This window comes from Oncorhynchus gorbuscha, linkage group LG23, assembly GCF_021184085.1.
Source record: "Oncorhynchus gorbuscha isolate QuinsamMale2020 ecotype Even-year linkage group LG23, OgorEven_v1.0, whole genome shotgun sequence".
Taxonomy (NCBI): domain Eukaryota; kingdom Metazoa; phylum Chordata; class Actinopteri; order Salmoniformes; family Salmonidae; genus Oncorhynchus; species Oncorhynchus gorbuscha.
This window is the reverse complement of record NC_060195.1, coordinates 42,771,788-42,789,949: the sequence shown is the minus strand read 5'-3', so window position 1 is coordinate 42,789,949 and position 18,162 is coordinate 42,771,788. Positions and strand designations below refer to the sequence as shown.

Below are 18,162 nucleotides of genomic sequence, written 5' to 3'. Positions count from 1 at the left end.
TTTTTGGGGGGGGGGGGGCACAAGCGGCGGTCGGCTGAGGAGAGAGCCAGAGACCGTCTGGGAGTCGATGGAGCAGTTTGAGGAGGGATATCAGAGAGAGATGTTGGCTAGGAGTATGCTGCAGCTCCGGCGTTTTGAACAGCGTGTCATCAGTCCAGTGCAACCTGTTCTGGCTCCACGCACCAGGCCTCCAGTGTGCCTTCCCAGCCCGGTACGTCCTGTGCCGGCTCCCCGCACTCTCCCTGAATAGCGTGTCATCAGTCCGTTGCAACCTGTGGCAGCTCCATACACCAGGCCTCCAGTGCACCTTTCCAGCCCGGTACGTCCTGTGCCGGCTCCCGCACTCGTCCTGAGGAGCGTGTTATCAGTCCGATGCAACCTGTTGCCGGCTCCCCGCACTCGTCCACCAGTGCGTGTGTACAGTCCGGAGACTCCAGTGACAGTCTACAGACCGGAACCTCCAGCAACGGTTCACAGTCCAGAGCTTCCAGCGACGGTTCACAGCCCAGAGATTCCTGCGCCAATGCCCAGTCCAGGCACGGTGTCCAATCCCGCTCCATGGCCAGATCCTTCCTCTGCGCCGGTGCCCAGTCCGGGCACGGCGTTCAGCCAGGCAACATGGCCGGATCCGCGGTCTGAGCGGGTGCTACGTCCCGCACCGGAGCCGTCACCGACGCTTGTTGCCCATCCTACCCCTCCCCATCTAGTTTCAGGTTTTGCGGTCAGAGTCTGCACCTTTGGGGGGGGGAGAGGGGGGGGGGTACTGTCACGCCCTGACCATAGAGAGCCCTCGGGGTTCTCTATGGTGTAATAGGTCAGGGCGTGACTAGGGGGGTTTCTAGTTATTATATTTCTAAGTTGGTGTGTATGGTTCCCAATTGGAGGCAGCTGTTAATGGTTACTTCTAATTGGGGATCATAGTGTGTCCTTTTCCCCACCTGATTTGGTAGATATTGTTTTGTATGAGTGCCTGTGTGCGCTAAGTATTTCACGATAGTAATATCTGTGTTGTTTTGGAAGTTTCACCGTTATTAAAATGAGAAACTTTACTCACGCTGTGCCTTGGTCCAATTATTCATACGACGGTCGCAACAACTATAAAAAGGTCCAGCCAACCTTTTGGCAAAGAATGCAGTGGTGAGTAAACTTTTTATATCAATACAAATACCAATGTATTTGTATGCAGGGACTTGTTGGATTATAGAACAATCCAATGAGTGAAGATGTAATCTGATACAATCTTAAAAGAACTTGAAAACAGCATGTAATTAGTTTTCGCTGTATTAAGCACAAGTTTTCAAATCAGCAGGCGGGGCAATTGCATACATAATAGTATCATCCGCATATACAGTTAAAGTCAGATTATATACACTTAGATTGGAGTCATAACTCGTTTTTCAACCACTCCACAACTTTCTTGTTAACAAACTATAGTTTAAGCAAGTCGGTTAGGACATCTACTTTGTGCAAGACAAGTAATTTTTCCAACAATTGTTTCGACAGATTATTTCACTGTATCACAATTCCAGTGAGTCAGAAGTTTACATACACTAAATTGACTGTGCCTTTTAACAGCTTGGAAAATTCCAGAAAATGATGTCGTGGCATTCGAAGCTTCTGATAGGCTAATTGACATAATTTGAGTCAACTGGAGGTGTACCTGTGGATGTATTTCAAGGCCTACCTTCAACCTCAGTGCCTCTTTGCTTGACATCATGGGAACATCTAAAGAAATCAGCCAAGACCTCAGAAAAAAATTGATGACCTCCACAAGTCTGGTTCATACTTGGAAGCGATTTCCAAACGCCTGAAGGTACCACGTTCATCTGTACAAACAATAGCAAGTATAAACACCATGGGACCACGCAACAGTCATACCACTCAGGGAGGAGACGCTTTTGGTGCAAAAAGTGCAAATCAATCCCAGATCAACAGCAAAGGACCTTGTGAAGATGTTCTAGGAAACAGGTACAAACTATCTATATCCACAGTAAAACGAGTCATATATACCAACATAACCTGAAAGGCCGCTCAGCAAGGAAGAAGCCACTGCTCCAAAACCACCATAAAAAAAGCCAGAATACGGTCTGCAACTGCACATGGGGACGAAGATCATACTTTATGGAGAAATGTCCTCTGGTCTGATGAAACAAAAAATATAACGGTTTGGCCATAATGACCATCGTTATGTTTGGAAGAAGAAGGGGGAGGCTTGCAAGCCGAAGAACATCATCCCATCCGTGAAGAACAGGGGTGGCAGCATCATGTTGTGGGGGTGCTTTGCTGCAGGAGGAACTGGTTCTCTTCTCAAAATAGATGGCAACATGAGGAGGAAAAATATGTGGATATATTGAAGCAACATCTCAAGACATCAGTCAGGAAGTTGAAGCTTGGTCACAAATGCGTCTTCCAAATGAACAATGACCCCAAGCATACTTCCAAAGTTGTGGCAAAATGGCTTAAGGACAACAAAGTCAAGGTATTGGAGGGGCCATCACAAAGCCCTGACCTCAATCCAATAAAACATTTGTGTGCAGAATTGAAAAAGTGTGTTTGAGAAAGGAGGCCTACAAACCTGACTCAGTTACACCAGCTCTGTCAGGAGGAATGGGCCAAAATTCACCCAAATTATTGTGGAAGGCTACCAGAAACATTTGACCCAAATTAAACAATTTAAAGGCAATGCTACCAAATACTAATTGAGGGTATGTGAACTTCTGACCTACTGGGAATGTGGTGAAAGAAATCTAAGCTGAAATAAATCATTCTCTCTACTATTATTCTGACATTTCACATTCTTAAAATAAAGTGGTGATCCTAACTGACCTAAAACAGGCAATTTTTCCTAGGATGAAATGTCAGGAGTTGTTAAAAATTGAGTTTAAATGTATTTGGCTAAGGTGTATGTAAACTTCTGACTTCAACTGTAGATGGAATTGAACATTTTTAACAGATCGACCAATAGATTGATATAAATAGCGAAAACAGGTCCTAGTAGCGACCCCTGGGCAACACCTTTATGTACTTCAAGAAATTCGGACTTAACCCCAATCAATCACGATGGTCTGAGTTCTGTCAGTAAGATAATCATGAAACCATGAGCAGGCGTCAGAACCCAGGCCAATCGAGGACAACTTAATTGTTGCACAATTAATTTTAGCTTCTAACTATTAATGTGGTTGCTGTGATAGTAATGAGCCCTGGCCTAAACCCAGATTGATTCATATTCAAAATACCATGCTCTGATAAAAAAAAAAGAGTGAAGTTGCTTATTCACAAAGATTGTAGAATCTTAGCTAGACATGGAAGCCTGAAAATGGGGCAATAATTATCAAGATCACTACTATACTCGCCTTTATGGAGTGGCAGCACATAAGTGGTTTACCGTACTTTAGGAATATTTTCTGATAATGATTTAAGATATAGGTTACTAAACCAGGATTGAGGGGGGCAGCATACTTGAGCATACAAGGCTCCAATTGGTCAGCCCCTGTGGATTTCTTGATATCTATAGCAAGTAAGACATCAAGGACTTCTTTTTCTGTGAATTTCCAAAATGCATGAAACGTGACTACCATTTTGCAAATCAATCCGCAAAAATCCTGAATCAGTATTTAGGCCACTTTTAGAGATAGTAGTGCTAGACGCTCTTTCAAAAAGATAGCCTGCTGAAATAAAATGAAGATTAAATGCATTCAATTATATCATTTTTGTCCATAATTGGGCCAGAGTCTGAATTAACTTCTGGGACAGAGAGGAAGTACATGGAGTCCCTAATTAGGGTTGCACATTTTGGGGAATATTCAAAGGTGGAACCTTTCTGTGGGAATTAACGGGAATACCTGCAAATTAATATTAATACCATTTAAATGTAGATGCTTTTTGCATTGGATATATTTACCATGTCATATGGAGTCAGAAACATAAACCTTTTACCTTATGATTAAATACTTCCAAAATAAATTTTAAAAACGATTTAGTTACACATTTAACTTCAATTAAATGAGTTGACTTTTCACATGGGATGACTTCAATGAACAACAAAAGAAAGGGAATATTGAATGATCCCCAATGATCCATCGCATCTCACAAAAACATTTGTAAATGTTTGTAAAAGTCTAGAAACTAAAGATTTGGATGTCTTCCTCTCAGGCTTCCATGTCTTCTCTCTGGACCTCCTCAATGTCCACCTTAGACTGAGGCCTCATCTTCACTGTCACTTTCCAACCTTGTTGAGGATGGTTCATTGTCAGGCTCAAAAAGCCTACAATTTTCCCCGATGGCCACCAATTTTTCAAGCCTTGTATTGGTCAGACAGTTGCGTGCTTTGGTGTGTGTGTTCCCAAACAGGAACCAGTTGCTCTCTGAGGTGGCTGATGTTGGTGGGATTTAGAGGATGGTGGCAACAGGAGAAAGAGCCTCAGATCCACAAAGTCCCTTCCACCAAGTGGCTGATGAGATATGTTGGCACGACTGCCATATTCCATCTCCATCCCAAAGTCCTTGCTTGGAAGTGTATTTCGCCAGACTGCCAAGAACCTTGCCCTCTTCCAGGCCAAGGTGGTGAGACACGGTAGTGATGATACCATAGGCCTTGTTGATCTCTGCACCAGACAGGATGCTATTGCCAGCATACTTGGGGTACAACATATACGCTGTGGCGTGTATGTGCTTCAGGCAGAAGTCTTCATGCTTTTTGATGTATTTAAGAACTACAGTTTCCTCTGCTTGGAGCAGCAGTGAAGTGGGCAGGCCAGTATGGATTTCTCCTCTTACATTTGCAAGCAGAGTCTGAACATCAGACAGGATGGCATTGTCTCCCTCAATGGCTACTGCTATAGGTTTCAGGAGTTTCCGGCTGCTTACCACTCTCTCCCAAAATACATCATCCAGGAGGATCCTCTTGATGGGACTGTCCATATCGGCAGACTGTGATATGGCCATTTCTTAGAGAGACTCCTTCCTCTCCAGGAGACTGTCAAACATGATGACAATACCACCCGAATGAGTGCTGCTATAATTTGATGACCCTTCACATACCTAAACATTTCCTTGGTTCTCTTGTACAGTGTATCCATTGTTTTCAGTGCCATGATGTCCTTGAGGACAAGATTCAATGCATGAGCAGCACAGCCAATGGGTGTGATGTGAGGGTAGGACTCCTCCACTTCAGACCAAGCAGCCTTCATGTTCGCAGCATTGTCTGTCACCAGTAAACATATCTTCTGTGGTCCAAGGTCATTGATGACTGCCTGTGTCTGTGCTCTTGTAGAATACGGGTTGAGGGGTGGAAATGATGTAGTTAATTATTCCTTGCCCACGTACATTCAACCACCCATCAGAGATGATTACAATACAATCTGATTTCTCTATGATTTGCTTGACCTTCACTTGAACTCTGTTGAACTCTGCATACAGACAATGAGTAGATAAAGCATGTCTGGTTGGAGGGGTGTATGCTGGGAACATTCAGAAATCTCTTCCAATACACATTGCCTGTGAGCATCAGAGGTGAACCAGTTGCATACACAGCTCGAGGAAGACATTCATCAGGATTTCTCTGAGTACATGACTCTGTATCTTTGTTGCATTCTTCACATATTACATTTACATTTACATTTAAGTCATTTAGCAGACGCTCTTATCCAGAGCAACTTACAAATTGGTGCATTCACCTTATGACATCCAGTGGAACAACCACTTTACAATAGTGCATCTAAATATTTTAGGGGGGGGTGAGAAGGATTACTTTATCCTATCCTAGGTATTCCTTAAAGAGGTGGGGTTTCAGGTGTCTCCGGAAGGTGGTGATTGACTCCGCTGTCCTGGCGTCGTGAGGGAGTTTGTTCCACCATTGGGGAGCCAGAGCAGCGAACAGTTTTGACTGAGCTGAGCGGGAACTGTACTTCCTCAGTGGTAGGGAGGCGAGCAGGCCAGAGGTGGATGAACGCAGTGCCCTTATTTGGGTGTAGGGCCTGATCAGAGCCTGGAGGTACTCCCCTCACAGCTCCGTAGGCAAGCACCATGGTCTTGTAGCGGATGCGAGCTTCAACTGGAAGCCAGTGGAGAGAGCGGAGGAGCGGGGTGACGTGAGAGAACTTGGGAAGGTTGAACACTAGACGGGCTGCGGCGTTCTGGATGAGTTGTAGGGGTTTAATGGCACAGGGAGCCCAGCCAACAGCGAGTTGCAGTAATCCAGACGGGAGATGACAAGTGCCTGGATTAGGACCTGCGCCGCTTCCTGTGTGAGGCAGGGTCGTACTCTGCGATGTTGTAGAGCATGAACCTACAGGAACGGGCCACCGCCTTGATATTAGTTGAGAACGACAGTTTGTTGTCCAGGATCACGCCAAGGTTCTTAGCGCTCTGGGAGGAGGACACAATGGAGTTGTCAACCGTGATGGCGAGATCATGGAACGGGCAGTCCTTCCCCGGGAGGAAGAGCAGCTCCATCTTGCCGAAGTTCAGCTTGAGGTGGTGATCCGTCATCCACACTGATATGTCTGCCAGACATGCAGAGATGCGATTCGCCACCTGGTCATCAGAAGGGGGAAAGGAGAAGATTAATTGTGTGTCGTCTGCATAGCAATGATAGGAGAGACCATGTGAGGTTATGACAGAGCCAAGTGACTTGGTGTATAGCGAGAATAGGAGAGGGCCTAGAACAGAGCCCTGGGGGACACCAGTGGTGAGAGCGCGTGGTGAGGAGACAGATTCTCGCCACGCCACCTGGTAGGAGCGACCTGTCAGGTAGGACGCAATCCTGCGTGGGCCGCGCCGGAGATGCCCAACTCGGAGAGGGTGGAGAGGAGGATCTGATGGTTCACAGTATCGAAGGCAGCCGATAGGTCTAGAAGGATGAGAGCAGAGGAGAGAGAGTTAGCTTTAGCGGTGTGGAGCGCCTCCGTGATACAGAGAAGAGCAGTCTCAGTTGAATGACTAGTCTTGAAACCTGACTGATTTGGATCAAGAAGGTCATTCTGAGAGAGATAGCGGGAGAGCTGACCAAGGACGGCACGTTCAAGAGTTTTGGAGAGAAAAGAAAGAAGGGATACTGGTCTGTAGTTGTTGACATCGGAGGGATCGAGTGTAGGTTTTTTCAGAAGGGGTGCAACTCTCGCTCTCTTGAAGACGGAAGGGACGTAGCCAGCGGTCAGGGATAAGTTGATGAGCGAGGTGAGGTAAGGGAGAAGGTCTCCGGAAATGGTCTGGAGAAGAGAGGAGGGGATAGGGTCGAGCGGGCAGGTTGTTGGGCGGCCGGCCGTCACAAGACGCGAGATTTCATCTGGAGAGAGAGGGAGAAAGAGGTCAGAGCACAGGGTAGGGCAGTGTGAGCAGAACCAGCGGTGTTGTTTGACTTAGCAAACGAGGATCGGATGTCGTCGATCTTCTTTTCAAAATGGTTGACGAAGTCATCTGCAGAGAGGGAGGAGGGGGGAGGGGGAGGAGGATTCAGGAGGGAGGAGAAGGTGGCAAAGAGCTTCCTAGGGTTAGAGGCAGATGCTTGGAATTTAGAGTGGTAGAAAGTGGCTTTAGCAGCAGAGACAGAGGAGGAAAATGTAGAGAGGAGGGAGTGAAAGGATGCCAGGTCCGCAGGGAGGCGAGTTTTCCTCCATTTCCGCTCGGCCTTCCGGAGCCCTGTTCTGTGAGCTCGCATTGAGTCGTCAAGCCACGGAGCGGGAGGGGAGGACCGAGCCGGCCTGGAAGATAGGGGACATAGAGAGTCAAAGGATGCAGAAAGGGAGGAGAGGAGGGTTGAGGAGGCAGAATCAGGAGATAGGTTGGAGAAGGTTTGAGCAGAGGGAAGAGATGATAGGATGGAAGAGGAGAGAGTAGCGGGGGAGAGAGAGCGAAGGTTGGGACGGCGCGATACCATCCGAGTAGGGGCAGTGTGGGAAGTGTTGGATGAGAGCGAGAGGGAAAAGGATACAAGGTAGTGGTCGGAGACTTGGAGGAGAGTTGCAATGAGGTTAGTGGAAGAACAGCATCTAGTAAAGATGAGGTCGAGCGTATTGCCTGCCTTGTGAGTAGGGGGGAAGGTGAGAGGGTGAGGTCAAAAGAGGAGAGGAGTGGAAAGAAGGAGGCAGAGAGGAATGAGTCAAAGGTAGACGTGGGGAGGTTAAAGTCGCCCAGAACTGTGAGAGGTGAGCCGTCCTCAGGAAAGGAGCTTATCAAGGCATCAAGCTCATTGATGAACTCTCCGAGGGGACCTGGAGGGCGATAAATGATAAGGATGTTAAGCTTGAAAGGGCTGGTAACTGTGACAGCATGAAATTCAAAGGAGGCGATAGACAGATGGGTAAGGGGAGAAAGAGAGAATGACCACATGGGAGAGATAAGGATCCCTATGCCACCACCCCGCTGACCAGAAGCTCTCGGGGTGTGCGAGAACACGTGGGCGGACGAAGAGAGAGCAGTAGGAGTAGCAGTGTTATCTGTGGTGATCCATGTTTCTGTCAGTGCCAAGAAGTCGAGGGACTGGAGGGAGGCATAGGCTGAGATGAACTCTGCCTTGTTGGCTGCAGATCGGCAGTTCCAGAGGCTACCGGAGACCTGGAACTCCACGTGGGTCGTGCGCGCTGGGACCACCAGATTAGGGTGGCAGCGGCCACGCGGTGTGGGAGCGTTTGTATGGTCTGTGCAGAGAGGAGAGAACAGGGATAGACAGACACATAGTTGACAGGCTACAGAAGAGGCTACGCTAATGCAAGGAGATTGGAATGACAAGTGGACTACACGTCTCGAATGTTCAGAAAGTTAAGCTTACGTAGCAAGAATCTTATTGACTAAAATTATTAAAAATGATACAGTACTGCTGAAGTAGGCTAGCTGGCAGTGGCTGCGTTGTTGACTTTGTAGGCTAGCTGACAGTGGCTGCGTTGTTGACACTACACTAATCAAGTCGTTCCGTTGAGTGTAGTAGTTTCTACAGTGCTGCTATTCGGGGGCTAGCTGGCTAGCTAGCAGTGTTGATTACGTTACGTTGCGTTAAAAGAACGACAATAGCTGGCTAGATACATATGATTTGGCACAGTATTTGCACATGTACACAGCCTTTCCTTCTACATTAGCTGCAGTGAAATGTCTCTACACATCAGATTTGGCATTTTCCTGTAAAGATTAGAACAAAATGAGTAACAAAAAACAACAAATACAATTCCATGTACAGATAAATATTTAAGCAGTTAGATTAAACAACTCCTTTGTAAGATACATGTTTTAAAATGATACATGTATGGAAACAGGTGAATTAACACTCAGTTAGCAGGCTCAAGCAAGCTAAGTCGAACGGTTGCAAAAACTGACTAGCAGAAATTGTTAACAAGTTAGAAATGATTTAAACACACTTGCTGTAAGCTACTATTTACTAACAAAAGATAATATATGTCATTTAAAAATATATCCACCCCACCCAGTATTGTAATCAAAACCTAACAGAAAGCATGTAGTCCTTGGCTCAGATAGTGTAGTAGTGTAGGCTCAATAGCATCTCATTAGTGTGCAAGATCTTGAGAATCAGCTGTACATGTGATGGAAGAGTGCTCTGCACTCTTGGGGATAGTTTAACCAAAATATGCCACAAGACCTAGAATTGCCTTATGTGTATCCCACAAAAAAGCTTCACTGTTATAAGATAATTTTTTTTATGAATTTAAGCAAAATTCCCCAAATTCCCGGGCTTAACTTCCCGTGGACAATTTCAGGGAAAAGAACATTTCCGACCCTTTTTAACCCTTTCCCTACTACAAGCATGCTATGATCAGTAGGTAATTCCTTATTTGAAAATACCACGGGATTTGTTTGAATTGGTATAGATACAAGATTGTCTAGAACTGAGCGATTGGGCCTATGCCTTGAACAGGGACATGGATTAAAACAAGAGACAATGAGGGTTACCTGTTGCCAGCCTGCAGTATGATGGCAATGCTATTCATTTATGGTTGGGATTACATGAGCGGGACTTTGAGGATCAATGAGTAAACCTCTCAGTGCAGCCTTGAAATTCGAGGAAAGTAAAGTGTCCAGGCACCAAGATGATTTGGATAGACCCCATGCTCTCTGTGGAGCATCTTCTGTTTCCAAAAGGTGTCAAAGTTATCCACAAAGGTAACTCTAACAGAGCTACAGTAGACTCACAACCAGTCGTGTAGAGCCAGAAACCTACTTAATATTTTCATGAGACGATTCAGTGATAGCACTGGACCTGAACTAATTGGACGCTTCTTTAAAATCCTGTTTCATCCGTACCGAGCTAGTCACCCAAATGTCATGAGATCCCACATGGACTATGACAGCGAAAGCCCCCGTGTTCTGGTGTAAAAATGGTAGGAAGCAGCCTTGTAATGTCCTGTACCTGAGCCCCAGGACAGCACAAGGTATTTGCCTGGGAACCAAGATGTTTCTCACCATAGAGCTGTCGATGATAACGGCTGGTGACATGGCAGAGGTGTCAGGATTTGGCCAGGGTTGTTCCGGTTTTTGGTCACTAGATGCCCCCATTGTGCCTTTTGACCTTTTTTTCCCTTGATCCCCATTATTATTTGCACCTGTGCCTCGTTTCCCCTGATTGTATTTAAACCCTTTGTTTTCCTCAGTTCTGTGCTCTGTGTTTGTATGTTAGCACCCAGCCCTAGTACTCTTGTTGATCCCGGTGGACTCTCTTGTGGAATTCTGTTTTTTGTTCTTGTTTGTTTGTTTTTTGAGTATCTTTTGAGGCTTTTTGTGCTATACCTTCCACCTTGTGGATTTACCTTTTTGTCTTGGAGGATTACCTTTGTTCTTATGGAATTCCTTTTGAGGTTGTGGAGTTACATGTTTTCCTGAAGAACTTCACTTTTTACTTCATTAAATACACCGTCTCAAGTACTGCTGTGTCTGCCTCATCTTCTGGGTTCTGCCGACTATTCGTGGCTCAGTTGGTTTAGTGACTGTTTCTCACTCCGGAGACCTGGGTTCGTAACCGGGTCCTGACAAGAGGAGGTCCAGCAGCCTCGAGCCAGATGCAAAACCTACTATAGCTAATGGAGGAGCCGGTGCGTAAGACACCCTCGAGATCCGGTGAGCGGAGGAGCGCAGCGGATCCGAGTCCAAGGCAGAATCCCCCTGGGAAGGAGTCCGGATAAGGGACGATGGCGTTGGAACCTCCGAAGCCAGGAGGGTGAAGTTTTTTGACAACTGGATTTGGGCCCTGCTTCCCAACACCAAAGAAGCTACACTCGCCACAGGCCGCTTCCCTCCATTTGGCCTACGGTGGATGACTTGCTTCCATGGTTAGGCAGCAGGAATGGTGACAGCATCACCCGCTAAATCAACCAGAAACAACAGTCCTGACCCATTTTCCAGGGGAGTGGGAGACTTCTTCAGGGAGGCGTCCCTGGAAGGCATTGGCCATTCAGTCAATGAGTGCTGACATGGCGGTGATACTCTCAACACATAGGAACAGCATCCAGCCTGTGGTGTCGAGAAGGAGAAGTTAGGCGTGGGTGCTTTCACCAGTAGATTGTGCAAGTTCTTAATCTGTTTGCTAAGAGTAGCCACATCTTCTCTATAGTCCTCTGCGAGTAAACAAGTGTTGCATTGGAACTATGTTTGGTCCATATTGTCCCGGAAGAGAGCATAGTAAATATACAGCTGCTGCAGAACACAAAATGCTACATTTTTCCTCAGAACAGGGAATCCTCCATGAGAAAAGGCATAGCAACTCAATCTGTGTCGCAGAGATAACGATTTCCAGACAGAGTAAAAAAAAATTAGACAATAACTGATGTATTTTTCCCGGACCTATACAGGCCGTTAGTAAATACACCCGAAACAAAAGGTTAAATTAAACAAAATAGACTCTAGACTGTTTAAATGAAACTGGCTAGAGTCTGTTCTAGCATCTTCAAAGTGCGCCTTGGAGGAAATACAGTATTTTTTCATGTCCCATATTTTGATGGTGTGGCGGCAATGATTGTGCCATGGCGAGACATCACAGCAAAATGACTGCTGTGAAAACACTGCTCACAAATGTATTATACAGCTGCGATAAAGTGTAACCAAATCAAATGTATTTATAAAGCCCTTTTTATATCCACAGTGTTTAATACAGAAACCCATCATAAAACCCCAAACAGCAAGCAGATGTAGAAGCATGGTAACTAGTAGAAACTCCCTAGAAAGGCAGGAACCTAGGAAGAAACCTAGAGAGGAACCAGGCTCTGAGGGGTGGCCAGTCCTCTTCTGCCTGTGCCGGGTGAAGATGATAAGAGTGCATGGGCATTAAGGCCAGATCGTTCTTCAAGCTGTTCAAACGTTTGAAGTCTAGGCAAGTATTCAGGTCTTAGAAAAGACTAGTCATCACACAAGCTATGTCACATCACTTGGAACCACAGAAACAGATTTCAACCATAACATAATTATGACGCCCCATGCCACAGTGAAAAACAAGTACCCCCTACTGAGCAGGAGTTGCTGGAAACCAATGTACACAAGTGCGTATGACACACATACAGTCGCTAGTGAAAGTCTACACAACCCATGCACAGTCTTCACATTTTGCTGCCTTAAAATTTGATCTAAAAAAAGGATTATTAGATTCTTTCCCCAATTTATCTACAAAACCTACTCCACATTTTCAAAGTGAAAGTAAAATTATAGAATATTTTCCAAATTACTAAGAAATATAAAATGAGGATGTAATAATTGAGTCTGTCACGTTCTGACCTTAGTTTTTTTGTTATGTCTTTGTTTTAGTATGGTCAGGGCGTGAGTTGGGTGTGTTGTCTATGTTCCTTTTTCTATGTTTTGGGATTTCTGTGTTTGGCCTGGTATGGTTCTCAATCAGAGGCAGCTGTCAATTGTTGTCCCTGATTGAGAACCATACTTAGGTAGCCTGGTTTCACTTTTGAGTTGTAGGCGATTATTTCCTGTGTCTGTACCATACGGGACTGTTTCGATTTTAGTTTGTTCATCCGCGTTGTTATTTTGTATTTTTGTAGTGTTCAGTTTTATATATTAAAATGGACACTTAACATGCTGCGCATTGGTCCTCCGATCCTTCCTACTACTCCTCCTCGTCAGACCGTTACAGTCTGTATTCACACCCCAAAGTTATTACTTGGTGGAAGCACTTTTGGCAGGCATTTCATGTGTGACACATTTTGAATAAGATTTTACCAAAACTTAGGGCAACATCCATTGATTTTGTCAAAATTGCTCAAACTCATTCAATTTTATTGGCAATAATTGATGAACAAAAATATAAAACCTTTTTTAAAGCAGATTTAAGTTAAGACAGACACTGGACCATTCAGGAACACATAACACCTCTTGAAAAGCCATTCTGGTGTGCCTTTGGCATAAAATACATTTCCTGAGTGGTCTAGTCTCAGTCCAGAAATGCTTAAATATGCTTGAAAATCAGAGACAAGGTTTAATTATTTCTGTCCATCAACAATTTCCAACCAAATGTACTGAACTTAAGCAATTTTGACAAACTATGGACAAATGCCCTAAGAGTTGTGCAAAGTTGGTAGAATATTATTGAAAAGTATTCAAATCTGTATTGACTGCCAAATGTGCTTCCACCAAGTACTAACTCTGGGGTGTGAAGACATACGCAATCAAGACATCTTCCGTTTAATTTATTTTTTTATTTTAAAATGTTTCTATAAAACTTTCTTTCATTTTGAAAATGTGAAGTAGGTTGTGTAGATCTGTAGGGGAAATAATCGACTTTAATCCCTTTTAAGATGTCATTTTTAAGACAGCAAAATGTGCAGACTGTGCAAGGGGTGTGTAGATTTTCACTAGGCAATGTAGATGATGCACAATTCCAAAGGAATGTATACAGCCAAAGCATCTGGGGTATCCTTATGTCAGTTTGCCAAGTAAGTGACTTGTATACTGTATAGAGATGTTTCAATAGTGGCCATGGTTTAAAATACAGTACCTTAAGGCTGAGAGTGGTAGGTGTTAAAAAATATATATATATAACAGTTTTAGCCAAGCAATCCTTTGTACCAAACTGCCCTTACCATGTTATGCTTTCTCCTTGTCAACAGTACATTGTGTAGTTAAGAACCATGGTGGCAATACATCAAAAGCTGTCATCAAATATCCCTGCCATAAGCACATTTCAAGAGCATGCAATCCTCCAAAATCCTTGGGTGACTTTCAGAGCAAAAGTGTCAAGTTGAAAGATGGCATAATTGGTTGATAGTGTAAAGCTTATCCAAATGAATTCCAGAGAGAAAAACGCATCAACTGGACCTTAACTTTTAACTTTTCTATTAAGACCACATATGTCAATCTCTTCACTTGAGACAATTTCAAAAGAAAATCATTGTCATTCTGATTGATAGCCACAAGCTTTGCCTAAATGCACCCTTTAAAATGTCATGGTAGCATATTACTTCCATCCATGGCACTGCTGCAACAAAACACAAATACTACATTATGCTAGTGTCTCATTCCTTCATTTATTATTTCAAAATGTAACCTAAACTAGTTTCAATAAAAGTGGAACGCAATTCCTAGGATTTCTTCCTGCTTTCTTGTACAGTCATATAAAATGAATAAAACATACTCCGTCCATATTTATTCATAAACAACATTGTTTGGACCAATTCACAGCTAAAAATATCAATCTTTCTCACAGCCCAAAAACTCAAACAGCAAGAGGATTCAGTAAGAATTCAGAAAAACTAGGTGAGATAACAGATCAGCCAAACAAAGGCATAGCAGGCTGGGTGTTAAATGTAGCAGATTAGGGCCAACAATTATGCAAAGCAAATATAGCATAAAACCGATCTGCTTGAGCCCAGGGATCTGTGAGCAGTTCTACAAGCTGCGAGGACCTTCACATGTTGACTTGACATGTTGAAACAGATGCCCTCAGGCCATGCTATTTGCATTATCTAATGGTGCGGGTAGCCTAGTGGTTAGAGTGTTGGGCCAGTAACCGAAAGATTGCCGGATTGAATCCCGAGCTGACAAAGTAAAAAATCTGTCATTCTGCCCCTGAGCGAGGCAGTTAACCCAGTGTTCCCCGGGCGCTGAAAATGCGGATGTCGATTCAGAGGGGTTGGGTTAAATGCAGAAGACACATTTCAGTTGAACGCATTCAGTTGCACAACTGTCTAAGTATCCCCCTCTCCCTAATGCAACATTTCATAAGGTCAACTACTGAGCCTCCATGGCAAGACACAATATATTTTTAATGTGCAAGATAATAGGAGTGAGGGAGATGTCCAACCCAGCACCATCCTGCTGCCCAGTCTTCATCACAGAAAATAACATGTTTATTCGGTTTGAAGAATGAGGCAACTGATGTGATTCAAATGTAAATCTTAATTACATTGTAGGCTCATGGAATTAATGAAATTAGCCCACTTCCAGATAAATAATATATTTCATCTTCTGTGTGGACATTGTTAAAATAGGCTAAGCATTGTTCAGTTGATGTTCCATTGGTGCTGAAATTTGATCAGTATAAATACTGAAACACCTAGACATTCATTTTATTACAATGAAGATTTTCTGAAAGTCTGATTGTGAATGTAGTAAAGCAATAGAAGTTGTCTGATTTCATTTAGGTGAACCAGGTTTCAGTGACTGCCTCACTACCAGCTCCAAAGTGAGAAAAACACTCAAATGAACTCAATTATCCCCATCATGACTAAGGGAATCAGATGAGTTACTATATAGGTAAGTAATGGAAGTAATACGGTGTAGACTAATGGACTGGTGACTTAATGCACTGTAGTTCCAACCCCAAGCAACATATCCTTTGGCATGATTTTTTTGTGGCTGTCATTGGACAAGATGTCATATCAGGCATATCCTTGACATTTTGGTACCAATTCCTATGAATACCCTCTTCATATAAGATAATTTATAATGGTTTATGCATAAGCCTATGCATCATACTGTATATTCATGCCCTCAGTGGTGTTGCCAGGTCACAAATAACATACACCAATTCTGTATTGCTTAGGGAGTTTGGTAGGTTAGGTGTGTATTACTACTCAGGTTAAAGGCAAAGGAAAATAGGCCCATACATCATTCACATTGCAAGGTTTGTCTATCATGCTTTTGATGGTAGCCAATCATATAATCATGTGTCTAGTCAGATAGGGCTATGATGAACAGATAAGCAAATATATGTATGTTATCCCAGTACCCTAATCAGGCATAGGCCTACTCTACAAATAAATCGACAACTCAAGAATGAGCAAACTACCCCTGGACATACAAAGAACAGTCGGTCTATTTCGACCTAGAGGAATGATCGATAATAACAACCCAATACCGATTTATTGAGTGCTGCAGCTGCTTGTCGGAACTATTGAAAGTAAAGCTTTCCTGGACGCAATGTTATGCCACACTGGTAAAGCAAATTGATGCCGTCTGACCGCACCTGTACTTGAATGTACTAAATCCGACGTGCAACATATAATACGAATTGTAATTCGTAGCATATCTAACGAAATTGGAGATGGACAGCCACAAATTAATACATACCCTACTAACTGTAGCATACAATGCCATACTAAGAAGAGTGTCTGTCTCGGATTTGCATACATAATAGTATGAAATACTCTTGAGGTCAGGTTGCATTCAAAGCCCATGGCGAAGTTGGCTCAAAACAAAAGTCAGGTAAATAGTAATTAGTCAAATTCGGTGTTTTCCCGCGCACAAGTGGTTGCTTTTCGTTAAAAAAAACGCTTAATCTGCCTTTGCAATGAACAATTGTTACAAACTTCAAACATGTATTTTATTGATAAGAGCTGTTGTAGGCTATGTTTTTGGACGATGCACCATACCGCCTTGACAAACTGACAGAGCGGCACAGATTACTGTTTAGATTTGAGAATGGCGCGCCTCACTCCCTGCTTTCGCCTGATGATGTGACTGGCTTTTGCCCAGTGCACCGCGGCTCAGTATAATAGAATCCGCCATATGATAAAATCCTAAAGAAACAGTCATTTACTGTTATGAAACTGTAGCCCTAGAACACGTGTAACGTTATTTAGGCTTTCTGAAAAGCAGTGTCAACCATTTAGGTGTATAAAAATATATCAATTTGAATCATAAAAATAGCAAAACCAAAGGTGTCAAAACAAAAGGTAACTGCCTAACGTTAGTTGTTTTGGCCCTTACCTGATTCAACTAATTGAACAATCCCGTTGTCCGGAGCTGCTGAAGAACTTCCACAACAGACATACAAACTTGCGCACCGCGTTGTCCGTCCGTGATAGTGGTGAGTGAAATTTCCTGCAATCACACCCTCAATATTCTTTAAAAAACGTGTGCCAAGCACTCTTCGTTGTTGCAATTTCCTTAACATAACACGAGACAACGCTATCATGCAGTGTGAAGGTGTGCTGTGCTGTGTCAAGGTTTCAGTGGGAAAAGACGTGTCACAAACTCATGTGCTACTGCTAATGTTTCTTCCAATCATCTTCGTCCGTTCAGGAGTATCTATTCCCTTGCCTGCAGCAATTCTGACTCTTCTTGCTCGTGATGCAGAGGACGTTTTCTTAATCGTGAGGCTTTTTAGTAAGTGAGGACAACACTCTCCAATTACGGTTGTTTTGTCCTGTATGAACTTGTTAGCAGGAGAAATGCGCAGCGCATCCCTCTGCTTCCACTGGACTGTGCGCATCACTCTTCTTTGCGGGTAGCTCCTGATATGCTTGTAAATCTTCCCAAATGTGTCACATGCCACCGCTCATGAAAAAGTTAATGAAGCGTTTTGAGTAATAGGAGAAAGCAATGGTAAGCATTAAACAGTACCATCACTTCAAAATTAAGTGATAATTAGTCTAGATATGTCCAGTACAAATGCATTGCTTTATGGATTAAATTATTAGTCATTATAAACTGGGTGGTTCGAGCCCTGGATCCTTATACCATGTGTATGACAAAACATCTATTTTTACTGCTCTAATTTCTTTGGTAACCAGTTTATAATAGCAATAAGACACTTCAGGTTTGTGGTATATGGCCATATCACGTTGTGTTGTGCATAAGAACAGCCTTTAGCAGTGATATATTGGCCATATACCACACCCCCTCTGGCCTTATTGCTTAATTATACAACTGGTGGGTCTAGTCCTAATTTCTGAAAACCGCATTCCAGGCCGTGTCTATTCCACAAATTACCACCAGCTAAAT

The 18,162-nt window shown here is 43.7% G+C and overlaps 1 protein-coding gene across 4 annotated transcripts in view; it reads right to left on the bottom strand.

Moving 5' to 3' along the window:
• LOC124011003 (teneurin-3-like) overlaps window positions 1–17,625 on the bottom strand; it is a 193,861-nt gene extending 176,236 nt beyond the window's left edge. For all 4 annotated transcript variants that reach the window (XM_046323892.1, XM_046323893.1, XM_046323894.1 and 1 more), the window contains exon 1: window positions 17,146–17,625. The gene's annotated coding sequence lies outside the window, so the exon portion shown is untranslated. The remainder of the gene's footprint in view (window positions 1–17,145) is intronic.
• Window positions 17,626–18,162: the final 537 nt, after the last annotated feature.